The sequence below is a fragment of the Parasteatoda tepidariorum genome, chromosome X2, assembly GCF_043381705.1.
Source record: "Parasteatoda tepidariorum isolate YZ-2023 chromosome X2, CAS_Ptep_4.0, whole genome shotgun sequence".
NCBI classification, from domain to species: Eukaryota; Metazoa; Arthropoda; class Arachnida; order Araneae; family Theridiidae; genus Parasteatoda; species Parasteatoda tepidariorum.
The window spans coordinates 8,025,040-8,052,767 of NC_092215.1; the positions used below are offsets into that span (position 1 = coordinate 8,025,040).

Here is a 27,728-nt window from a genome sequence, read left to right on the forward strand (position 1 = left end):
TGCTTAAATATTAATTTAGACTTTTACTGTTTCCCATTGTCTAATATTATCTTCAATTAAAAATTCTAATGAATACGTGCTGAAAGTGGCCATTACAAAAAACTACAGATTATAAAAACAATTGACATTATGTGCTGTCTGCATATTTAAAAGCGAATAATTAATAAAGATTATTTGGTAGAGAGTTTAACTACATAAAATCTAATTATATTAAAATGAGCATACTTCATGCAAATATTTATAAATGTTATTATAATAAATATTTATAACTAAATATTCAAGCTTAAAATAGTAACTTGTTGTTTTTAGAACTATTTTTCCCACACCGTGAAAAATGCTAAAGTTCATTCAAGCTCTAGTTAATTCTTTCACACTTTTGTTGTAAGGCTGCCAGCCTGGGAAAAATTAAAACTAATTAATTTAACGGGTTGAGAAGGTAGTGGCTATTCAGTCCTCGGATCACGTATAACTCTAACCGGCAGCAAAGATTAACCGTTATGTATTGTAAAAGCAACCACTAGGAGAATTCATTATGTTCTTTTTGGTGGCAGTTTGGGCAATCTTCACTGTTCTAAAAGAATGTACCTGGAGTTTAATTAAATCGTTGGTGGCTTAGGGTTCGTGCCAAAAATATCAAATGTTAAAAAAAAATTCATTTTGTTAATGAAAATTTCGCTGCTTTAATTATTTGAATGGGATATCCATTGGAAAACGCTTCTAAAATTGTAATAATTTGACGTAACTCATAATTTAACTCATAAATTTAGTAATTCGTTTAATTCATGTTTAGAAATAAATGGGGACCGTCGTTAAAATTGTTACTTGAATTCATTTTTTTTTAAACATAGTGATTTTTCTTTTGAAAGAGTACTTTACGTTTCTTCAGTAAAAATCTCAATCTTTACCTTATAATCAAAACCAGAGTCTAACGTTTCGGCAACAATTTTTTTTTATTCTAGCTTTATGAGACTTATGCTTATGAAATTTAAAAAAACTCTACCCCTTGTAAAGAATGTTATATGTTCTTTTTGGTTTGATCTTTTTTAAAACTGCGCAGTAAAAAAAAGTCTGTTAAAAGACAGAAGATTTGTGAAAGTTTCATACGGAAAATTTCTGTTCTTTAAAACATCAGATACTTACTGTGAAATTACATCTAAAATTGTCAAAAGAGATATTTTTGGTAAGTAAGACAAAATTAGTTTTGCAAATTTAATTTATTAGTTGCAAAAATTGTTTTCTGTTTCATAAAAAAATATTCCATATCGATGGAGCAACAAAAAGGGTTGTTTTTTCAAGTGTGATATTTATTCAAATGTGAAATTATTTCTTCAAATGTTAAGATGTTTTTCTTCAATTCTGAATTGTTTTATTAATGTCAGAAATTTATTTTTCTTGTCTGAGATTTTTCTACTAGTGTGAGTGAGCTTTTCCATTCAAGCTTGAGATTTTCTTCAAGTGTAAATTTATTTCTTCAAGTATGAAGTTTTCTTTCAAATAGGAAACTTTTTCTCCCTTTCTGAAAACATTTTTCAAGTCTGAAATTTCTTCCTCTAGTCTAAAAATATTTCTTCAAGCATAAAATTTTCCTGTAAGCGATAAATTTTTCTTCAAGTCTTAAGAAATTTTTTCCTCAGTTTTGACATTTTTAATTCAAATGTGAAGCTTTTTCTTTAAGTTTGAGACATTTCCTTTGATTTTGTCTTCCTCCTCCATTTGCTATGTACGTAACAAATTTCTGTAGTTTTATGAATCTGCGGTTCAACTTATTCAACTTGCTCACCATACTCAGGCTCTAATCTTTTCTTGGTTGGTTGCAAAAAAAATATAAGGACCAACTTGAATAACTTTTGATCTAATGATCAGATCTTCACTTTTCAGGACTCAGGCTTACTGTTTCGAGTGGATGACCTCAAATATGCTAATAAATAAGTTTAGACAATATTTTAAGTCACTAAATCAGACACAAAAAAGATCTTTCTGAAATAATTTATAGGATAAATTCTTTTAAAATTACAGAGAATTAAAAACGGGAATTTTCTGTTAAAATGCAGAAAAATACTCACGGGAGACCCAGTAATTTTACAGAAACAGAGTAAGTTACAGTAAAATGAAATCTAAAAACTAAATTTTGAACGGAGGATTGCATATCGAACAAACATCCGATTTTTTATATGGGGAATCGAACCACGACCGTAAACCTGATGGATGAAGGCTTTATTCGCAACAGTTATTCATGAGATAAGCAACAAAACATTAATATAACTGCTAGAAGATCTCTTTGGAGAAATACATCAGGAGAAACCAATGTTTTCTGTAACTCTGTTAACAAGAAACTGGTCTATACGTTTAAGAACGCGAACTTGCAGATTCCTGTTTTTCTCTGCATTTTTACAATGAGGTAAAAATGAATAAAATAGTTTCGTTGAATTAATTATCATAGATTTTTTTAAGTATTATCTTTATTCGAATTTATAAAAGCATTAAACAGAAATGTCTAAGACACTTACTGTTTCAAATTATTTGTTTTTCTGGAGAACAATTTTTTTTTTGTTTCTTGTTGCTTAAGATTTTCTAATAGATCATCGATACATTCGTATCTCAGATTTCAAATCTGCAATCGAATTCCCTCTCCAAGTTTCATTTTTATTAATGACATTTACAGCTACAGTTTTTTAAATGACATTTTCTTTTAAAATCACATTTATAGTCTGTTTTAGTTGTAATGTTTTGCTGTAATAAGTTGAAAAACGTTGTATTACATAGCAAGGAGTCGCGTGAATTTTGAGACGAAGTTTTAGGGGAGTTAGGACACATTATCAGGATTAAAATAGCATAGGAAACTATGCCCAGAAATGTTACCTTATGCTGTCAGGGGCACTTCCCCAATATGAAATTGTTCTACGTGAGCTTTTGAACAGGTCATAATAGATTAAAAGTTGAATAAATGCTGTTGTCAGGAAATTTCGTAGTTAAATATAATCATTGTAATTGACTAACTCACCAAATCATTAAGTTTAAAAAAAGACAGCTATTCCTGAACTTTTTCGACAATTATAAATAAAAAACGCAAAAAGATGATAATTTAAAAAAACATAAATACTTATTTTAGGGCTGACAAAAAAAGAATTCAAAATCAGGAAGCGCCCCTAGTGGCGTACAATGACATTTCCGGACACGGGTTCCTTTGCATTTTTTTAATTCTGATCACGTGCCCGCAACTCCCTTAGAAGTTTGTCGCATCATTTAAGCGACCCCTGAATATATAACGTTTTCATACTTCTACATTTCGATAAGAATAAACTAAAAATGTCATTTTAAAAAATATGGAGTGTTAAGAGCAATTCTGATTTGAAGTCCCTGCATCAGAACTAGGCAAGATCAAGTATTTCAAGTACTTGCATAAATGCAAGAAAAAATTTGCTCCCCAGTGTGACATTTACCCTACATTTTATTACATAAATTCATATTAGGAATTGTTCATAAAAAATCTTTAACTATGTCTACTATATAATTAATATACTAGTAATAAAACAAAAATGTGAAGCCAAACCACGTCTGTAATCAGTTTCAGAATGTATTAAAGATTAACATTTTAATAAGATAATAACTTTGAAACTAACAATAACTTTGATAAGATAACGCAATGATTCCATAACCCAAGTTATTAAATTAAATGGCAAATGTTAACAGCAAAGGCAACTTGATGAACTTAAGGTACCTGACAAGACTAGCAAACTTCTAACAATCAAATTGGCATTTATATTGTTGCAAAATCATGAGCTTGCGATACCAAGTTTCGAGAACTTGCTTTGGAATAAAATTTGCATAATTAGTGATGTTTCCGCTAAGATGATTTAGAGATAATGTCCTAAGGCACCAGGTAAATGATTAACGCGTTAGTTGCGCCTATTTAAAGTTAATTCCAGTTATAAAGCCCATCCTATTTTTCAAAGTTTCTCAACCAAAGTAAATAATAAATTTTTGAACCGTGTAGTTAATTTGGTAATTAGACCTACACTTTTAAACAGTTTCAATGTTTAACGTGGAGCATTTCCTAATATGTTTACTGGAGTTATAATGAATTTAAATAATTATGAAGAAAAAGAATATTGATTAGGGTTTGGAAAAATATGGACATATTTTTCTGTATTTAATGATTTCTGGAGAATAAGTACACTAAATGTTTAGGGCAGCGGTTTTCAAATAGTATTCTGCGGAACCCTAGGTTTCTGCGAAAGGGTTGCAGGTGTTCCGAGAATTATTATTTTTTTTAACTAGTAATGATTTTTGAAACCTGTAATTAAATTTATAGCTAATTAATAATCCGTTTTTTATTTAATATTTCTGTTTTTTTTATGAAATTATTTAATTGAAATTCTTGTGAAGAAAGAAATTTTATAAAAATGCTTTTTCCTATAACAATATTATAAATGAATTATGAAGAGGATGTTTATTTAAGAAAAATTCAGTAGTATTTTCAAATCGAAAAAAATGGCAAAATTCAACAAGGAAGAAGCATGTTTCTCTGATAACTATTCTAAACGTTTATTTTCTTCCATTTTTCTTTTTTATGTTAAAGTAAGACTAATTTCAGCTCATTCATTTTCAGTTCGTTAAAATATATCTAGCAAAAAAAAGAAGAAAAAACAATTTTAAAACTAATATTTATAAAATGATATAAAAAATTTCAGTCTTCATTATTCAGTCAAGAATATTTTCAAAATAATTAATAATATTTAAATCATAACATATTTTCGAAATAATTGATAGTCTTTCGTTAAATAATATATACTCAAAATTGCTGATGAAATTTATTAATTAAGTTTAGGGGTTCGGAAAAAGAAAGCTCGATCATTTAGGGTAGCACTGTCGAAAAAAACTGGGAGCAGCTGATTTAGGGAGTGATTGCGAAGAAGTAATTTCAATATTGCTTTTAAATTAGGATAATTTGAATAAGTAAAATAAATAATGACTAATTATGATAAAACAAATAAAAATGGCTCATTTTGATACACAGATTAGTCCATTAAAAGTAATTCAAGATTTAATTATTGCAGAGTAAAAAGTAACTCGAAACTAAAAATTTATTTATTATGACTTTAAAGTACATGATGAGATGACAGATGACAAACAAATATAAATATGCTCAAAAATGGAGTTACATATCATAAATTTAAAACTAAATTTATAAAACATAATTAAGTGAAAGCTAAATTGTAAGAAGCATTAACAGCAAATTCTTTACCACTTTTTAATTTTTATATGAACCTGTAACTCAATTGTAACATAAATTACCACACGGAGAAAGTAAAGTTCTGTAAATATTGCATGATAATGACACGTACCGAATGATAATGACATTTCTGTTTAACTAAAAACCATAATACTGGTGGTTAATTAAACTAAATCATACGGTATTTAAATCATTCATTTGGAGATTTTTTTGTTCGTTTGGTAAAGTTTAACCGGAAATTCTTGCTTAAAATTATAGTTCTCATCATTAAAAATTGAGTAAAGCATACAAAACTGAAAAGTACACCCAACCGAATAAATGGTTTTTATTCCATGCTCTAAAATATCAGGATAAAATTACCAAATTTCAACACACATACAAAATTTAATCACAGATTATTAAACCCTATTTTATTGTTAATTTTACTAAAATCATTGACGAAATCATTGTTAATTTTACTAAAATCATTAAGAACTACCCAGCTTTTTCGTTCTCTTACAACCAGAAACACGTCAAATTTTATCATATTCTGGTAGTTTTGACCATATTTTCTTTCACTGTGGTCCTGAAGTGTTGTCGGAGTGCAAGGGCATTGTATATCAAATTTGTAAGTTTCTTTTTGTTTTATCATCAGTAAGTAGAATTTTTAAATTCTTCAAACATTTAAATATTACTTAATTTTAAATTAAAACATTTAAAAACCTTTTAAACTAATCCAAATCTTTATTNTTTACTAAAATCATTGTTAATTTTACTAAAATCATTAAGAACTACCCAGCTTTTTTGTTCTCTTACAACCAGAAACGCGTCAAATTTTATCATATTCTGGCAGTTTTGACCATATTTTCTTTCACTGTGGTCCTGAAGTGTTGTTGGAGTGCAAGGGCATTGTATATCAAATTTGTAAGTTTCTTTTTGTTTTTGTTTTATCATCAGTAAGAAGAATTTTTAAATTCTTCAAACATTTAAATATTACTTAATTTTAAATTAAAACATTTAAAAACCTTTTAAACTAATCCAACGCAAAAATTTATTTTCTTGCGAGCTGTTTGATCAAATGTTAAAAAAAATATCATTAAATTCTCGTTGAATATTTAAAAGCAATTTCTAATAGTTGATCCTTATCGAAATTCCATACGTCTTTAAAGTGCTTCGAATTATACATAATTAGGGTATACAGAACATTTATATTCTCCTTAATTTCCAATTAAAATTAGATTATCGTAAACGTTTCGTTAAGTACTAATTAATTTTACCTCGTCACAACAAAGAAGAGCCTCCTAAATAATGGAACAGTTCATTAATTAAATATAAATTCCATATTTTTAATATTAAGTTGCATATTGTCATTTTTAAAGAACGAATAGCTTAAAATTTTTTTCATTAATTAGATTTGTTATATTTTCATATCTAGAATCAATGCTCCGGTAAAAGAATTCCTCTGCAAAGTGTGGTATAATCATAAAGTAACGGTTTATATTTAAAATAATTTTGTAACAAAAACTAATCACTGAGAAAAAAATGTGTTGGCAAGACTACTAGAATATAGTAAAGTTTGCCCTGATTCTGGCTCTATAATAACACCGAAAAGCTAGGTGGATTTTATAGAAGCGTTTTGGTAATGATTTTTGTAAAATTAATAATAAAATGAGGATTTAAAATATATGATCAAATTTTGTAATTTTATCACGATGCCTTAGAGGATGGCTTAAAATTACTTACTAGGTTAAATTTACTTTTCAGTTTGTTACTTTTTACTAACAAGAACTATAATTTTGAAAACCAGAATTTCCCTTAAATCGTAACCATAAGCGGAAAAATTGCTAAATTAATAGTTTAAATACCACATATTTTGGTTTCATTTAACCAGAATTATGGCTTTTATTGACAAAAATGTCATTAGTCAGGGTACGGTAATTTTTCCAGAATTTTTTTAAAATCTGTTTTGGCTGAAAGTGAATCAATTATGAAAGAAAAGTTTTTAAGACTATTCGATGCATAATTAGAGAAATAATTAAAGAGTCTTGATGATAAATTTGTTAACGTATCTGGCGTTTCTATCTTTCAAAATATCTTACATACTCCATACGGTGTTGTGTGTAAGATATTCAGTTTAAAATTCGATTGATCTGAAAGAACTTAGTAGAGTCTAGTCGTTCCTGATAATCATTTGCCGTCACAAAAAAAAATATTGTTTTCATATTGAATCATTTAAAAGTTTTTAGTAATAGTATTCCTTTTGGTGACATTTTTATATATATTTTTAGAATCCAAGACAAAAATAAAATTTTGAAAAGCAGATACTTTAGGTATGACAAATAAATATTTAAACAAAGAAAAACAAAAAAGTTATCGAAATTAGTCGAATAAGTAGTGAACAAAGAGAGAGGAAAAATATAAAAATCAGTTTAATTTTCTGGTGAAAAGAAAAGTTCTTTCAACATATCTGCTTTCTCCAGCAATCAAACAGGTTTTAATGTTTTCAGATTCGCTTTATTTAGCAGTTATTTGTTAGAATTCAAGAGACATTTCTGCTTTTTGCTGCTTTTTTGAATATCTGTTTGCGACTCTTAATGGGGCTATTTTTTATACAATATTTGTAAAAGTGTCTAAAAATCTATTTGAAGGGGGGGCATTGTGGAACACCCTGTGAGTTTATTACTGCTTAAATTATCTTACAATGTTACAATTCCACGCTAATATTTTATAAATAATATTTTGAGCAAAAAAATCATTTTACTTTTATATGAAAGTTACAAGTTAACAATTTTATGCGTAAACTATTCAAAAGAAAAACCTTTATTTTTCAGTTAAATAAACAGTTGAATGTTTTATAAAACAAAAATATTAGAAACTATTCTTTACATCAAAAACAGCTGTTTCACTCCGAAGAAATTTAATAGCACGGAATAACCATGAAAAATCTTTTTGCTTTGATTCTGGTTTCTACAAATACTGTCAAACAAGTTTGAATCTTCTCATGTTTCGTGATATGTATTTGTTTCAAATCTTGCTTTATTTCTATGAATCAAACTATTGGAATGGCTTACTAAATCTACAGAAGTAATCAAGTACATTTTGAGAGAATAATAACATTGGAATTAATAATAACTTTGGAAGGATAGTGGGATAAAATTAATATATTAAATTACATATATATAAACAGTGAAGTGTATGATATACTGCTGTATATATACTGTATGTATGTATAATATATATATATATATATATATACTTATATATATATATATACAAGAAGAAAATGAATTTTGTCTTTGGGTAATTTTTTCGTTTATATGATAACGGTTTAACGGAAATTCTAGTTTTCAAAATTATAGTTCTTATTACTACACATTTAGTAAGAAATATAAAAATGAGAAGTAAATTTGACAGAAGAAATGATTTTTATGACAGGTTCGAAGGTATCATGATTTAAGTAGAAAATTATTTAAATTTGGTAAAAAAAAAACCACAACTGGAAAGTAAATTCAACCGAATAAATGGTTTTTATACCATACCATTAAATATCATGGTAAAATTTCCAAATGATACCACATTTATCAAATTTTATCCCATTTTATAAAGCCAGATTTTATTGTTAATTTTCCAATAATCATTAACAAAGCGCTTCGGCAAAAATTATCCAGATTTTTGGTGGTCAAAAGCATGGTATTCCATATTATGGTAGTTTTGAATATACATTTTTTCTCAGTGTATAAATATAATTATTCATTTTAATTATAAAGTAGTGAAAACCAGCTAGTATAAACTTGCCAAAACTAAATTAAACTATTATAAACTAAAATTTATGACACGGTCATTTCCAGAGCGAACTTTTAAACCTTAAACTTTTAAACCAAGTAGCTTCTAACTCAACGTCAACGATGGAGCTGGGCGACGTATAGATCGATATATCATAAAATATCAATCGTGATAACGATATTTTAAAACAAAATCTAGTTATATAGTGGGACTACAATATCTTACAATAGATATCGAATTAACGATAATAATTGATAACAATATGACCGTGATTATAATCAGCAACAATCGATATTAAAAACACGGGAATTATATAACTTATATATAAATTTAAAAAGTTCAAAAATTAGTAAGTAAAGTATCCTCAACAAAATTCTATCTTCTTCTTTTTATTCGTTAAATATACGGTTGAATGTTTCATGAAACAATTGATATTGGATGCTATTCCCATCAGAAACAGCAGTTTCAATTTACAAAAGTTTAATGGCTCGGAATGAGCAAGGAAAAATCTTTTGTTTTAGTTCTGATTTGAGCGAGTACTGTAAATCGGATCTTGCCATGTATTGTGATATGCATTTATCTCACCTTATTTCTATGAATCCAGTTATTGAGAAAACTTAGCAAATCTACAGAAGTAATCATATTTGTTTATTAATTATTCATTTTAATTATAAATTAGTGAAAATCAGATTGTATAAATTTCCTGAGACTAAGCTATTTTAAACTAAAGTGTTTTACAGGGTCATTTCCCAACGAGCTTTTAAACCATAATATTTTAAAAAATAGACTTTTAAACCATAAACTTTTAAACCATAAGCTTTCAAACCAAATAGCTTCTGACTCAGCATCAACGATAGAGCTGGGCGATGTATATATAGATATATCATAAAATAACAATCGTGATAACGATATTCAGAAAAAATTTCTAGTGATATAGTGGTACTACTATATCTTACAATAAATATCGAATTAACTATTGTATTTGATAACAATAATATCGTGATCATCATCAACAACAATCGATATTAAATACACGGGAATTATATAACTTAAATCTAAATTTAGAAAGTTCAAAAATTAGTAAGTAACGTGTTCTCAGCAAAATTCAGTCTCCTTCTCTTATTTCGTTAAATATACGGTTGAATGTTTCATGAAACAATTGATATTGGATGCTATTCCCATGAGAAACAGCTGCTTCAATCTACAAAAGTTTAATCGCTCGGAATAAACAATAAAAAATCTTTTGTTTTGATTCTGATTTGAGCGAGTACTGTCAATCGGATGTTGGCATGTATTGTGATACGTATTTATCTCACCTTATTTCTATGAATCCAGTAATTGAGAAAACTTAGCAAATCTACAGAAATAATCATATTTGTTTATTAATTATTAATTTTAATTATAAATTAGTGAAAATCAGATTGTATAAATTTCCTGAGACTAAGCTATTTTAAACTAAAATGTTTTACACGGTCGAACGAACTTTTAAACCATAAACTTTCAAACCAAATAGCTTCTGACTCAGCATCAACGATGGAGCTGGGCGATGTATAGATAGATATATCATAAAATATCAATCGTGATAACGATATTCAGAAAAAAATTCCAGTGATATAGTGGTACTACTATATTTAACAATAAATATCGAATTAACTATAATATTTGTTAACAATAATATCATGATCATCATGAACAACAATCGATATAAAATACACGGGAATTATGTAACTTATATCTAAATTTAAAAAGTTCAAAAATTAGTAAGTAACGTGTCCTCAACAAAATTCAGTCTTCCTCTCTTATTTCGTTAAATATACGGTTGAATGTTTCATGAAACAATTGATATTGGATGCTATTCCCATCAGAAACAGCTGCTTCAATCTACAAAAGTTTAATCGCTCGGAATAAGCAAAGAAAAATCTTTTGTTTTGATTTTGATTTGAGCGAGTACTGTCAATCGGATGTTGGCATGCATTGTGATACGCATTTATCTCACCTCATTTCTATGAATCCAATTATTGGAAAACCTACCAAATCTACAGAAGTAATCAAAAGAATGCTGTAATAACCAAAGATATGAAGGGGAGAAATTACATAACCGCGGAAACTAATTTTCTCGGCAACATTTACCGTCACTTAATCGATTCTTCTTAAGTTTATTTCATTATTCTGACATTCTTTATCACATTCAGATTTGAAATGCTTTTCGTGAGCAAGCATTTCTTTCAAAATAAGCTTGTTTGGAAGAATAAAATATTTTTTATTTCTGTGTAAATACAAAAAAAAATAATTTTCGGGAATAGGATTGACTATTTTGTTGGAGAGTAAAAATAAACCAAATTGTGAAAAGTTTTGTTCATTCTATTAACTGCAAACTAGTATTGTAAATATAAACTAGCATTTATGAACTAGTGCGCATGAAGTTGTGCGTATAATTATAAGCTAGCACGTAAATTTCTATCACTGTAATTTTTCGTAAGAACTCAAACTTTTAAATCATTAATCCTTTGACACAGATTTTTTATTAAATATATTTTTAAAACATTTTTATTATTTTGTATTGCTTTAGATCAAATTAAGTGAAGCACATTATATTTGCAATTTAATGACTTATGATTATGAAACACAGCATGAGACACAGGTGTGTTTTTCTTTGTTAAAGGTAAAATCTTCCAAGCATGGCTCACTTCTAAATAATAATCTTTTCTAAATTTGCACTCATTCAGATCTAACCGAAACAGTTATTCATCATTGAAATTTCTTTGATTTACAAAATCAATTACTGATATAATTTTGTACATGAATAATAAAAATTTCTTTTTAAACTACTTTTAGATATATTTTAGTACAAATATAATTGCTATAATCTAAAAATTTTTTTTACCAACTATTAGACTGTTTTTATAATTTAAAAAATACCAAAATATATTTTTTATTTGGAATTAGAGCCTCTGATAAAAAGATACATAAAAGTTACACGGTGGTGTCATCTGCTTTAAAGGGCGAAATAGTTTTTGACTAATACTATCAGCAACAGAGCTGGGTGATGAATTGATAGATATATCGTGAAATATATAAATAAATAATAATGTTTAATATTCATAAAATATCATTATTTTCAAGATCGATAAAACATCAAACGTGATAACGATGGTTTAAAAATACTCAAACTCGCCATACATTAGTCAATAAATGTATTGTAAAAAATTTCAGAAAATTTGATTCAACAAAAATTTTTCCAAAAATCTGAGAGAACTTTATTTAATATCATGTTTCCGATCAATTGAGAATCATTTCTTTTATTTTCAAGAAAATAAACTGAATCGCATTGACGCCGATTCAGTTCTAGAGTGTGGCGTAGCTACCACTACAAATATTAAATTCTAATTAACTAGTATATTAGATATGTTAACTCAATTCTTTCTTGAGTTCAAAATTACAAGGTTACGAAGTTGAACATTGCTAGTCGTAAACTCAAAAAATGGGTCGGTTGTTTAACAATGGTTATGAATTAAAATATAGTTGCCTCATTTTTATACACTTTTGCTCTAATTTAAAAAACTATTTTTTATAGTTAATGCCTTTTCTAGAAATAAAAAGATATAAATATAGACTTAACGAGAACTATTGATTACGATAATATTGAGATCATTATCGATATTGATAATCCAATAATGATAAAGTCACACGTTTTATCGATAATGATAATCCAATAATGATAAATTCACACGTTTTATCGATAATGATAATTATAAATTAGGATATTATTGGGATAATTATCGACAATGTTAAATATCATATACAAAAAATGACATAAGTTTTATTATTAACAAGAGTTTTTGAATAAAGTTTGAGATTTTATCGATAGCGATGACCAATATTACGAGTACCTTTTTCAAATACGATATTGTGAGTGTTGAAAAATTTTGTTTGAGTAATGAAAATATTAACCAATATTTAAATTGAAAAATATCGTAAAATATCGATATCCTCGATGATATAGCGCGATATTCGAATTTTTATATTTCCCAGCACAAGTCATTAGATTTCTCATCTTTAATTTATTTATTTTCCTTGATGTTTTTTTCTGTCTTTAAAATTTATGTTTCACTGTTGGTGAATTATTTATTTAAAACTAAAGATACTCATTAAACTTAAATCATTAAATACTGAAAAGAAACGTGATTTAAAAGATTAAGTTTTGAAGAAAACAAAAAATGGGTTTTTCAAACATCGTAAAATTTATTTTTAAAACGTGGCATGCGTTTGATATGAAATATTGATGGAATGAAAACAAAACAAGTTTAAAGCATACTCGTATTATTCCTTGTTGTTTTTTCTCTTTTAAGATAAACTTTTCTTTCAGAGTATCAATTATAAAACAATTAAAGAAAACTATTCATCATAAATTGTATTTTTTAAAACAAAGTAGACACATTTTTGCTTAAATGTTATTAATGATTCCAAACATCAAATTAACTTGAAAAATTTATTTTGCTCATGAAAAGGCTTGTTATGAGAGTATTTTATATTTGTAGGCTTGATAATCAAATTTTGTTTTGAACGTTTTAGTTAGGTAACAGATCCTTTTTTCGCGGTTACTGTGATCTTCAAGCAAACCCTATTATCCTCATTAAAACTTAAGATATTCTTGTTCTAATATTATTTATATGGTTACCTGTTTAAATTACATATTGCAGAAAATTTTTGGTGACTCATTTTTGATTAAAATTTAAGATTTTTTTTCTTTCAAATTTAGAAATAAGGGAGATTAATAGAAAAAAGAATAATTAAAATAATTAAATAAATAAAAATATTAAAATTATTAATTAAAATGCTAAAATAATGAACTAAAACTTTAAAATAATAAATTAAAAAGTTAAAATAATGAGTTGAAACACCTTAAAACAATAAATTAAAATATTTAAGATAAATTAAGATAAATTAAAATAATTTCAACAACAAAATTATAAGGTAGTTTTGTTTCTCTACATAGTTCGTTTTAAATTTTTTAAAATCAAACATCGAAAATTTTCCGAGTCAATTACAAATTTCTAAACGAAAAGTTTAATGTCTGATCAAACATTTTTTAATTTTATCTTCGTATGTCTTCCTGCCGGAAAACTGCTCGGTGGGTCAGGGTGCGGCTGCTGGCTCCGTACTGTCGGCTTGGTTTTGGACACAGCCTGCTGCCGCACTGCTGCCTTGTGGCTTTCTACTCATTGCTTAGTGCTCGACTGGTCACCTCTGGCCGACGTGTACATGGCGCTTTTCTCGTTCCTAACTCGGGGCCTTGTGCCAGTGAATTGGAGAATGCTCGGTCTTGTGTGCTGATCGGGGTTGTTTTTGTGGTGGCGAGACCTCTAATATTTTGACAAATGGGCCCTTTGGGTTTGGGTCCCAGCATTGCCGTTTTATATGTCAAAGAGAGAAAATAACAGAAAAGAAACAAATGTCTTGAGAGAAAGTTTTTTTGAAACCTAATTATTAGTGGCATTTTTTTTTTTTCGTTTGGGAATCAGTTAATACATTTGACCCGTTTAATGAACATTTAAGCTAAATGGATATAAATGGTACCTAATAAACTATAAAAAATTTGAAATTTTTTTTCAGAGGATTATTTGCCAAATACTCCGCAAAAAAGTCAGGATCAAATTATGGTATAAATTACGTACACTTTAAGTGCATCTTACGTGTAAAATCCTTATTACCGTAAAATCCATTTTTACCGTAAATATTATACCGTATAGCAATAGTTATTTAATTAGAGTGATTTAGCGACTTTTCGGTAATTATTGTGATAAAAATTACGGTATATCAAATTTTTTACTAAGTAACAGTTTTTGATAAAAATGGATTTTGCCGTAATAAGTGCTTTTAATCGTAATTTGATCCGAAATTTTTAATAGTTAGAGTAAGTTGAAATTTTTTAAAATGGCAGAATTTTATTAAATAGCTTTATAACAAATATTAAGGTCTGTGAATCAACTTTTTAAATTTTTCAATCTTTCAGTAAAATCTCTTTTTCAAATATCTAAGTTGAAACGAAATTTAAAACAAAATTTCATGAAACCAGATGTCTGTTTAAAATTAATTTCTTTTAAACAGCAAAAACAAATCCCAAATCAACTACCATTGCTTTAAATTTGTTTTTTAGAAGTTTATTTTTTGAAATATCAGTATTATTTGAAAAAGCAATAGAAATTTTGGTAACCATAAAACGACCGAAATGTAGACAGTTAATGCTTATAAACAATTCAACCTTTTAAATTTTGAGTTTTTTCTTTTAAGTTTCTTTATCAAGTATCAAGGTTGAAATCGATTTGTTCTATGAAATTTCATAAAAACAGAAAATAGATCAAATCTATTTACTAAATTCCGTTTTCGTTTTCTAACCCAATATCAGGTATTAGAAAAATCTCATAAAATGAGAAAACTCTGTTGTACATCATATTCAAAACATGTTTCTGTGTAAATAAAGTTATAAAACACAAAACATGAGACAAAATCGACTTTATTCGGTGATCTGGACAAAAAATAAGAAAATTTCTGAATACCAAGTATATACGTATATTGAAATGCATGGAAAGCGTCAAAAAAATTAAATTACCTCAAAAGAAATTTTTCATGTGATTTCGGTATTCTGAGAAAAATTTGTATAAAAAAAAAGAAAAAGCATAACGAATCTGAAACTTACAGTTAAACATATTTCTTTTATAAAAATGATAAAAGCAGTCTGTGACGAAAATAAAATATTTGTAAAAAAAGTAAGTTCTTTTATCTCGATACTGTAACATTTGCATTTCTTTTCAGTTATCATTTTTTTTCTTCACAAAGACAACTTACTTTTTTGACGTGAAAACATTTCAATAAAAAACAGAGTAAAATATTTACGCTATTTTTTTCAGCAGCATAAAATATATCGAGATTCTTGCCTTATTTATTTCCGACAGACTCCAGATAATAATAAAAATATTTAAATGAAACAATATTTCAAACTTTATCTTTAAAAACTTTTTGAAATTTATTGTAAAAAATAAAATAGTTCTCTTACCGTTGATATACTTTTTATAAGAATATCCCAAAATAGATTGATGGAACAGCCGAGTCAGGAAAGTTGATAAATTTATTCAAGCTGACTCAAATGTTGATCTAGAAAAATATATATCTTATAAAACTTACTCAATACAATTCTTAAACATAAATTTAACTAATAAAAGAATAAACTATCTATTCAAGAAAATTGCTTTTTGTTAACATGACTGAAATTGCTTTTACAATTTTGTTCCTATCAACCGAAAAATTGTGCAGGAAATATGCGTAATTACATATTTCCCGAAAAAATTGTTTAAAACGATACCATTAAATATATTACAAAAAAATATTACATTCCAAAATGACACCAATACAATGTAAAATCAATTTAATATACAAACAACGCAATATACAATCAACAACTACGTACAAAAAATATTTTTTGGTTGAAACTTTATGAAGAGCTTAATTTACAGGCCTGTAAAATTTTGCAAGGAATCCTATAAAATATATACTAAGTTGCAATGTGTTGAGTTTTTAAAATAGATCCTTTTTTATTTTATTTTAAGTACATTTTTAATTTCAGAAAAGAGTTAACTATTAGAATAAATCATGCAGTTTTTGAAAAGATTTTAACTCTTAGGCACAGATTTTTAAGATGAATTATGAAGATCAGGAGTTACATATTTCATGAAAAAAATATTAAATTATACCACTAAATAAATTACTAAATATTGCATTAAAGAAAATACGAATAACACAATACACAATTGGAAACCCAGTTTATATAAACTTTTTATTACTCCAAGCTTTGGCGCAGTTTTTTCTGTTTGCAGACCCACTAAATTTGACAAGAAATCAAAAAAATTTACATATATACCGCCGTGGACTGATCGTTATGACACAGTTCCCAGCAGATCACCAAAGTCAAGCATCACTGACTGCTCTCAGTGTGCGGGTGGGTGATTACTTGGATTAGTCTGCGTAGGAACCGAGGGTGTGAGGTATTGGTCCTCGTTAAACGGCTCTACCGTAAAGTGCTCGCCTGCACGTGATGGTTGTCGGGCTATCAAAGCGGAGGTGCCATCCTCTCTGTTGAGGATTGAAATTGGGATAGCATGTCTTCGGATCATCCTCAAGGATGTTTTCCAAACCGGATCCAATAGCCCATTGCGATGTTCTAGTGCGACGTAAATGAACAACAACAATATTCGATGAAGTAATATTCGATGATTAAATTTTCAATGAAGTTATTTATTACTAACTGGATGATGTGGGATAATAGTTTGACTTATTTTTTCATTTCGATTTAATATTTTCATAAACTTTTTGTATTTTATACTAGGGGATGCATTTGTTTTATTATACAAAGCAACATCAGATATTATTTGGTGTATTTCGAAAAAACGAGGCCATTCTGTAGAATGAAAAATAAATGAATGAATGAGTTTCGTATGTGTAGAATGTTTTAAAAATAAATGAACTATCCTAAATAACTTTTGATCGAATAATCGGATCTTCACATTTTTGGACACAATCTTAATCTCTCAACCTAATCTTTCGAAGAGGTGACATAAAATAGAAGAATTAATAAGAGCAAAGTAAATAAATAAATAAATGAAATAAAAAGCGGACCTACCTCATAACTTTTGATCTAATGATCAGATCCTCACATTTTAGTTTTCAATCATAATGGTTCGAAAGGGTGACCTCAAATATGATAATTAATTAGTGCAGGCCATATTTTAAGTTACAAAATCAGACACAAAAACGTACTTTTTTAGAATAAATGTAGCGTTTCTCGGCAAATTTGGATTTTTGACCTTTGAAATATAATAGGTAGCTGCAGTCTGGGAAATATACATTCTTGCATTTTTTAAAATGATCTAAAAAATTATATACCTTGCAAATTTTTTTCGACTATTATTAAATAAAATAATAAAAAATGGGAAATGTTTACTAAAGTTATATTTACTAAAAGTTATAAAAGAAAAATCTTTGGATAAATAAATTTTATAATTGCGTGCAAAAAATGACAAATTCTCTTAAAAAGTTTTCAATATATGATGAGATAAGAAGAAGTAAAAATAACATGAAGGGCTCCAACTTTAGATCACTCTCCTGACCGAAAATTAGGACCATATTTCCCAGTTTGGGACTATCCCGTATATTTTGGGGGTCTAAAATCAGGATCCATCATTAAAAAAGGTGTGTTCACACAAAGAAAGTGCAATTTGCAAAGTCTGATTTTGCAAATGAAAAATAGTTTGCTCTAATTAATATACTTAAGGTTACTTTCTCGAATTTTTTTGATCGAAACATAGAATGTAAAGATCCGATCATTAACTAAAAGTTATTCAGAGTGGTTCTTTTTTTATCTTTTTTTCTGCACTGAACAAGAGAAAAGGAAAAATGGAACAGGATCTAAAGTTGGTTGTTTTTAATTTTTTTTTTAAATAATCTACCTAATCCCATATGGACTAGAAGTAAGAAAACATTCCAATATATTATTTTCAGCAAATATTTAATTAAAACCAGATTTTTACAGTTAAATAAATGTCTGAATTTTACACGAAGCTTTCTGTTTTTTTATTATGAAAACTAAGAAGAAAGACTTTTTCTGTTTTTATGACAAAGAGCATAAGTTTCCTGAAAAACAATATCTTAGATTTGCAATGGCAGAATTTCACATAATAGCCTAATTCTGATTAATCATGCAGGTTTTAGTACGTAAATGTCTAACGCTGTGTTATCAGGTGCTCAACATTTGAAGACTACGAAGATTTGAAAAATAAGTTGAAGATAAATGGAAGGAGGCTAAAAATTACGGTCCACTGCATTCCATTTAAAAGACCAAAGGGCCGAGATAGCTCAGGAGATAGAGGTTCAAATCCCGGCGACGGCTGTACGATACAAATTTTACATCTGGCTTGCACCGACCACAGTGCTGACGTGAAATATCTTCAGTGGTAGACGGATCATGGGTCAGAGTCCCCTTGCCGTCTGGCTAACCGTGGGAGTTTAAGGTGGTTTTTCTCTCCATGTAACACAAATGCGGGTTAGTTCCATACAAGAAGTCCTCCACGAATGTAAATTTTTCCCAATACTTGATCCAGGAGTACCCTTGTCTTCTGAATTAGGTTCAAATTTACCAGGCTACGTAGTTGAACATTAGCAGTCGAAAACCCAAAAATTGGGTTGGCTGTTCAACGACTAGATTTACTAGACGAAGATTTAAAATGATACGTAAAACTTGTCAAGAAATGGCATTGCGAATTGAAAATAAAATTGGAAAAGCCATATCCTGCTTGAAGTAAAATCTTTTAGGCTAAAAGTCTTCACACGGGTGCATGTTTTCTCCTCGCCATCTGTTGACAAAAGTTTTAACTAATTCTGAAAATTAATGTGAATAAACTTGTTTCTCAGCAGAACCTTAGAAACCCATCTTCTTCTACTTTTCTTTAATTAATTTGTCATCTTATCTGTAATTTTTCGGACATAAGTTATTATAAATGAGCTCAATATATATAGCGAATTAATAATTTACATGTGCATTTTTCACTGTGTACTTAAGTCCCGTTATTCCATTTAAAAAGATTACCATAATTTATTCAGTTAGTTGAGGGAATTGAAATTGACGAAAAGCATTAATATTGAGATGAATATAAAGAAATGCAATTAACGTTTCCCAAATAGCAAATTTATATCAAAGGAGCTTATAAATTAGGAACCAATCAAATTAAAGGAGACACATAATGAAGCGTCTGGACTACAATAATTTGCTTTAAACATACTAATTTTCTGTAAAATGAAAGCCTTTAAATTAATAAAACCCATTTCTTTTTTTAACAATTAGAATTTCATATGTATCTTCTTTATTTAACACTTAATTAAAAATTACAACTTAATGAGACAATTAGTGAATTAATGGAAGACTAATAACTACTTTGTTTCGAGATAATTATGTTTGCAGCATAGTTAAATTTTCTAGTTCAACGCATTATCTTTTATTGAATTTCAGAGCAAATTAATTCGTTTAATTTATTAATCTTATGCTACAAAATCTTTTAAATCATTTAATATCTTTCAAACTGCCTGAATAATTCATGTAGGATGCTCAAAATTAATTATAAAAGTTTTACGAACATCTTGAAAAACGTAAAACAGAACAACAATTATACCATTTCGACAAAGAAATAGATAAACATTGATTTTCATAAGCATAACTAAATATATTAGGGAAGAAAAATTATTTATTATAATTCATAATTTAGTTTTTGTTTAGAAATTAAAATATAAAACTAAGAATTGCAAAGAAAAAAAATTGAAAGTCAGTGTTAACACATTTTTAAATTTATTATGAAAATGCGTTTATTTGTTAGAAACAAGTCGATTCATTAGTAATATTGACAAAATCCGAACATTGTTGTCATCAAAACTTAACTATATGCGAATAAAAAAATTTCTTTTCAATAACTAAGAATTTTACTTTTTATAAATATAATTTTTAACCCTTTAACGCAGAATTTTTATTAAACATATTTTTCATGTTTTTATCATTATTTTGTATTAATCTAGGTCAAATATAATGTTTAGTATTATAGTTATGAAATACAGCATGAACACAGGCGTCTTCTTCTGCGTTAAAGGTAAATTCTTCCAAACATGGCTCATTTTGAAACAAAAACTTTTGAAAATCTGCAGTTATTTAGATATAAGAGAAACAGTTATTCATCATTGAAATTTATTTGATTTATAAAATCAATAACTGATAAATTCTTGAGTGTGAATGAAAAAAAAAATAACGAGCTTTAGTTTGGATTTTATATTTTAATGCAAATATAATTCCGATAATCTAACAGATTTTTTAATAACTATTAGAATGTTGTTTTTTATAATAAAAATTACTAAAATATATTTTTGCTTATAATTAAAGTATTAGAAAAAAAGCATATATAAACGGGATGCCGTTGTCCCATCAGCGTCAAAGAGTTGAAGAATATAATATTCCACTGATATGTTCAAGCATGATCAAAAAACTAAGCTCAGTTTCGCAACAGTCCATTGAGGGCCAAGGCCTACTGACCCCTTCTCAGTTTCATTGATCTTGGATTCTGGGAAGCAAGAGCAGATCTTCTGGTTGGGTGGTCAGCCGAACGCGGAACCCCCAGTGTTTAGTCCCCAAGCATGCTTGCTACTCATTTGAAGAAACCACTAAAAGGATGAAAGGCTGAGTCAATCGTGCCTGGACCGAGGATCAAACCAAGGACTTGTGGCATGAGAGCAATGAGCATGACTACACTGTTAAAAAGGTTTGAAAAGTTTCGAACCACATTATTGTTCAAACCATATGCAACCAGAATGCTGTGCTCAGTTCTACCATATTACAGTTTACATTCTTTCTTTCTTTTTTATCATGTTACAAATGTTGGAATATTTTAAACTTGCAGTAAATAAATGAAATATTTATTGCATTAAATGAAGGGAAAGTTTTCTAAACGTACGTGTTGTGCAAACATGCCTGATATATTTTATAACTGAGATACTTTGTACAAATGTAAATTGATGTGTTTTGATTGTGATAAATTTTAATCGATAAAGTGTATAGAAAAAATTCTGCAAAATATCAAAAATAAATATTCTGCAAAACATTTATGGAGGCTAAACAGGCAAGTTGTTTTGCATAATCATTCTTAATTCTATCATTTAATTATTAAAAAAAATCATAAGAAAGTGAGAATATTTCATTCAGTTAATAAAAGTCACAACGACCACAGCTCTTCAATAATTTTGTAACACACGGTACTCAAATAAGGATAGAATGATTCAAACACTTTTATTTCGGCATTATAAATAAACATATTTAACAAATAGCTACATATTAAAATTTTTATCATAAAAAACTACTTCCCTACATAGAATAACTGATAGTTGATGTTTTGTTTTAAATATCTTTTCATTGGTAATAATAGTGTTTCTCTTATACTTTTTTTAAAAATGCATCTATTTTCGGCAGATATCCAATTACCCAAAAACATATACCGTTTTTGTCCCTGTCTTAAGTCATGGAATAAAAGAATTGCTTTGAAAATTTTCAAAAAGAAAAATAATACCTAGTCAAAGATATATTTAATCTTGCAATTGCTTTTATCCTAACGAGAAACAAATTCCAATTTTCTATAAAATAGCTTACAACATGATTTCGTCAGCAATAACCGAAATTTTTTAGACATTTTTTATGACAATTTATTTTTTACGTGACATTTTAACATCGAATTTCCTCTTTTTCGAACTCTTTTCAATCATCTACGAGACTTCTCTTATGTTATTCAATTACAGAAATAGGGGTGGCAAACGATAAAATTGAGAAAAACAAGGAAGAACTTTCTTTCGTAAAGAAAGGATAGATTTAAGTGCAAACCCTGCTCTATTTTTCGTCCTTAATAACAGTACATTCAGAGACAGCGGCGATCTTTTAGAAAAGGCGCATCAGATAATATAAAATATCTTTCTTTGCCCAAAGGAAACAGAAAACGAAACACGTTCTTTAACTTCTTAAAATCAGCCATATATATCTCTAGTACTCCCAGTGAACGACGACTTTACTCCAATCTTTGGAGTCAAATGTCACGTTTGGGAGGCAAAAAGGAAAAAAAAACTGGAAAAGAAAAGGTAAAGATTTGGCCACGAAAATGACAAAGATCAGTAACTTTGCAGGAATTTTTTAATTTTTTCTTTTAAAACTGAGCTTGTTTTACTTTTTTTAAGCTTCTTTTCCTGTAAATTTTTAGGGACGATATTCATTAGAGAAATGAAAATGTGGCATATGTTTATGAAAATAGTGATAACACCACTTATAGCTCATAGAACTCAATTATTATAAAATGAAAAAAATTAAAAAAACAGCCGGTTATCAAATTCAGGGTTATGATTTTATATTTTTCTGATATACGTAATTGCTTTTTTAAGTCAAAACAGCTTTAGTGTGAAAAATACCGGTTCAAATTACGGCATAAATTGTAGGTACTTTAGGTGCATGATCAGTGAAAGTCCGTTTTTATCGTAAAATAATGTACCGTAAATTATGTAGCTCATGGCACATAGTTCATCGAACTCAATAATTATAAAATGAAAAGAATTAAAACACAGCCCGCTGTCAAATTCAGGGTTATGATTTTATATATTTCAAACATACGTAATTGTTTTTTTTTAAGTCAAAACACTAATTTCAGAAGCTTCAGTGTAAAAATTACTGGATTAAATTACGATATAAATTACCGGTACTTCAGGTGCATCATTCGTAAAATCCGTTTTTATCGTAAAATAATGCACCGTTATCTTTTTACAGTAATATTTATTTAGTTAGAGTGGTTCAGTGATTTCACGAAATTATTACTGTAAAAATTATCATATCTCAGATTTTTAGTTCCATAATATCTTTCGGTAAAATGTACCGGTATCCTGAGAGGGACGGTACTTTATACCAGACTGGGCACCCTGGATCGACAATGATCGATGACTTTACTCCAACGTTTGGAGTTAAATGTCATTTTTGGGAGATAAAAAACTAGAAAAGAATAGGTTAAGATTTAGCACAAAAATGACTAAGATCAGTAACGTTTCAGGATTTTTTTTATTTTATTTTATTTATTTATTTATTTTTTGAAACTATCTGTTTATTGTACTTCTGTTTTCCTTTCTTCTGTAAATCTTTAAGAACAATATCCGTTAGAGAAAGGAAAATGTTGACTATATTTATGAAAATAATTGAAACACCACTTATAATCCATAGATCTGGACTGAATTATTATGAAATAAAAAGAATTTAAAAATAGCCCATTATCATGTTCAGAGTTAGGATTTTATATTTTTCTGACATACGTAATTGCTTTTTTCTAAAGTCAAAACACTGATTTCTGAAGCTATACTGTAAAAAAATACCGGATCAAATTATGTTATTAGCTACCGGCACTTTTGGTGCATCATCTTTAAAATCCTTTTTTACCTTAAAACAGTATACCGTAATTTTTACAATAATATTTACTTAATTAGAAGGATTCCGTGATTTTATGATAACTATTACTGTCCAAATTACGATATATAAATTTTTTGTTCCGTTCCATGTTCCGGTAAATTTGGATTTTTCGGTAAGAAATACCGGTAACCTGAGTGCGGTAATTTTTACCATAATTTGATCATGCAGAAAGGAGAGCTTATTATTTTTCAAAAACTTTATTACAGATATAAAAGTATGTTTCATTTATAGATTTAATTTTAGAGACATTGTTTTTTAGGGCAAGTATGGCCTATATTTAGCCACTGCCTTCTATGCTAATTCTGAAAATGCTGAAAGAAGAAAAGTCACAGTTTTGTAAAAATAAAAATCGTTGGGATCTAATTTTTTAATTTTAGCAAAGTTTCTCCAACGGTGCATTATGTGGACTCATAAAAATTTGAAAAAAAAAGTCGAGATTTATACTTTGATTTTGATAATTTTAAAATGCTGAAAAATTTGGCGTTTTTCGAAATAACAAATAATAAATTTTAATATATTTAAGTTTTTTCGATAAAATTGCACGGACATTTAAAACTGCACAATGTCATATAAAATGAAAAATATACAAATATTTTTCTGCTTAATGTCAGAATGTTTCAACTGAAACATTTGCACTTGCGACAGTTAATTTTGCCCTCAAACTGTGCCACTATGTTGTTGCAAATGCATGTTTTCATGAAGCATTTTTTAATAGTTTTTCACAATTAGCAATGCCCTCTGCTGATAAATTTTGTAAACCAATTTTGAAACACGGTGAGTAGAAATTTTCTTGATCCTTAAGCATAACGTAGAAAAAAGAACCTTTTCTTATCACATTTCGTTTTTTCTTTCAGTGATTTTTTAAATTATCAGTTACTTTTTGAATACCCGGCATTAAAAAACAATGATGTTTTTGCTTTAAAATATTATTTTATTTTACTCATAACAATCAATTTTTATGTACTCCTTTGTGAAAAAAAGAAACATCACGTGAATTCTTTAAAAGCTTTTAAATGTACCCAGCTAATGGCCATGAAAGAAAGCTAAGCTTTGAAAGTAGTTAATTGTTTTTGAATCACAAAGGGATGTAAATTCTGACACCCAAAATGTGTCTAAATAAAAGCGTGTAAATCTGAAATTGATTAGTTTTCTAACTCATAAATTTAAGCAAATGGGCAGAACAGGAAACAATAAACTTTATGATTACTTTCTTTACTTTTATTTTTTCGTTGAAATTTATTTTTTACAGTAGCCTTAACAAGAATAGATTTAAAGAGTGTGTCAATCACGAAGGTTATAAATACCAAATCAATTATTCATTAAAGGTCTTTAATAAAAAGTTCTTATTTTTTCCCGTTAAAACGTGCGAACGATTTGTCCGTTTTTCATGGTTTTTTAACGATTATATTTATAGGGTAATTAAATGTATTATTCTATTAATGTTCGCGCATGTTTCACTTACTCCTATGGTACAAAGCCCTTAACTAGTATTAGTGTAAAGGAAAGGTCATTAATAAAAATATACTCTGCAAGCTAGTTAAATATATGACTGGAAAATCTTTATTGAAGTAGAAGAAATGTAAAATGTATAATCTTAAACAAATTCTTATAACTTATAAACTTAGTAAGCTTAAATTAAAATAAGCAGAATGGACTTAATATATTTGGTTTTAAGAAGTTATTAAAATGAAAAGAAAGTTTTATTTGGTTATAAATATCCAAACAAACAAAATTACAAGAAATTGTTTTTATTGGAAAAATTACCTCAAAATGTTACCTATTTCAAAAATGCTACCTCATTTTTTTAATGCGTTATGTCGCTTATCGATTTAATACGATGCAAACAAACTCATAAAACTTGTTTTCAAAAATGTTGCCATATTTTAATAAGAAAATTTTATATAAAATAAGAAAAGAAAATAAAGTTAATAATCTCAAAAAACGGCAGCGGTAAGATATTACATGATAAAAACTTCATTCGCTTCAAAAATATAGAAATTGGAAATAACAGTTGATTTGGTTGAATTAATCGAAAACAGCTCCTCACAACAGCTCATCATAATACCCTGTAATCTTATTTCATTCATATGATTGCTGATTTCATTGACATTTCACTGATAACAGTAGTTCCTCACCAACTCTCCATAGCGCGTGGCAATGCATTTTCCCTGATTCACCCCGTCCACTCACTGTGGCTGTTTTTGTTCCGTTTTTCATCTTTTTTCTATCTCGGCTACTATGGTTTTTCTAGTATTGTTTCTCAGCTTTATTTTTCCATTTTTCATTAGCAGGTTTTATATTTCAAATCACTTTTCTTTCTTTTAATCCATATCTGGCAAGTCTGGAAAACGGTTGCCTGTTTTTGAGCGCTTGAAACGCGTCGACTGTCATTTTCAATTTGTATATTTTTGAAGCGAGTGAAGTTTTTAATCAAGTAGTGTGAAGTTTTTAATCAATTTACGTAACATAAAATACAATGTATTTTGCATTAACTAAAATACGTAGCTCAAATACCGCGCTATAAATAAGACTAATTTTGCTAAACTTGCTATATTGCTTTTTTTCTTTTCGTTTATAAACATTTATTACTGTATTTTTTAGACTGCACGGAAGATAATATTTCTTAACCTCAGCTCAAATACGCTGCTCTTTTATTTACAAAACATTTCTGTAATTTGTTTTTCGTTGCAATGAAGAACAGACGGATAGAATAAAAAAGAATAATTTTTCCAGCATTTCTTAAAAGTTATTACTGTTCCTAATGTGGTTAAGTCTTTATGTGCTATTTAATCTTGAGCGTTGACAGAGTAAATTGGCTAACATTTAGAGTGTTGTCTACAAGTAGCTCTGATGATGTAATTAATCGAAGCTATCAACAGTAAGTGGAAAAGAGCAATAGAAAGCGAATTCTTTAAATGGAGAACTTAAAATGACTTCAAGTAAATCAAACTGTCTTAGCTTCCTAGGGGAAACATTTCTTTTAAGACCTAACATTAGTTCACTTGGGAGTTCTTTAAGATAAAAAAAAACTTAGATCAAGATTTTGTAAACACAACAGTTCACAATGATAAATCAGAAAATTGTTTCTTATAATTGTTTGTTCTTGCTTCCTATAAATCAGAAAATATAAAGTTTTTAGTTGAAATAAATACTTATATATTTTAAAGATTGCATTATAATTTATTTTGATATTTAACTGCCATTGCGCACAACAAAAAACAAAATTGAATGCATATAAAAAATACTATTAATTCCCAGTTTAAAGGTTTAAAATCGAGTGATTGCTTTTAATTTCCTTCTTATTGGCTTTTTGACAAGGATATTTCCAATCAATTAAAAAAATACGGAAAATTAGTGTTCTATTTTCCTCATTAGAAATATCTTCACGAATTATTGATTGTAGCTTTGCGTTTATATTAGTAGTTTTTGGTTAGTAGTATGAGACTATTCAGCTTATGAAACTACTAGATTATTACCATAAACTAGAATATTAATTAAGATTTTTGAAAAAATATTTCATTTTTGACATTTTTCAACTAACTGTCTGCTTAAGTTCCTTGACTTAAGTTCTTTGGCTTTTCTTCGCTTTGTTTTAACTCTTTTCTAAATCTATTTTATCGGTTTGTAAAGGCTTGTTTTCTTTTTAGATTTTATAATTTTGCT

General features: G+C 27.9%; 1 protein-coding gene across 5 annotated transcripts in view; it reads right to left on the minus strand.

Annotated features, from left to right (window-relative positions):
- The window catches only part of LOC107452992 (hexosaminidase D), a 191,766-nt gene that overhangs the window by 52,654 nt on the left and 111,384 nt on the right, over nt 1–27,728 (minus strand). For all 5 annotated transcript variants that reach the window (XR_011638407.1, XR_011638406.1, XM_016069641.3 and 2 more), the window contains one exon: nt 16,050–16,147. The gene's annotated coding sequence lies outside the window, so the exon portion shown is untranslated. The remainder of the gene's footprint in view (nt 1–16,049; nt 16,148–27,728) is intronic.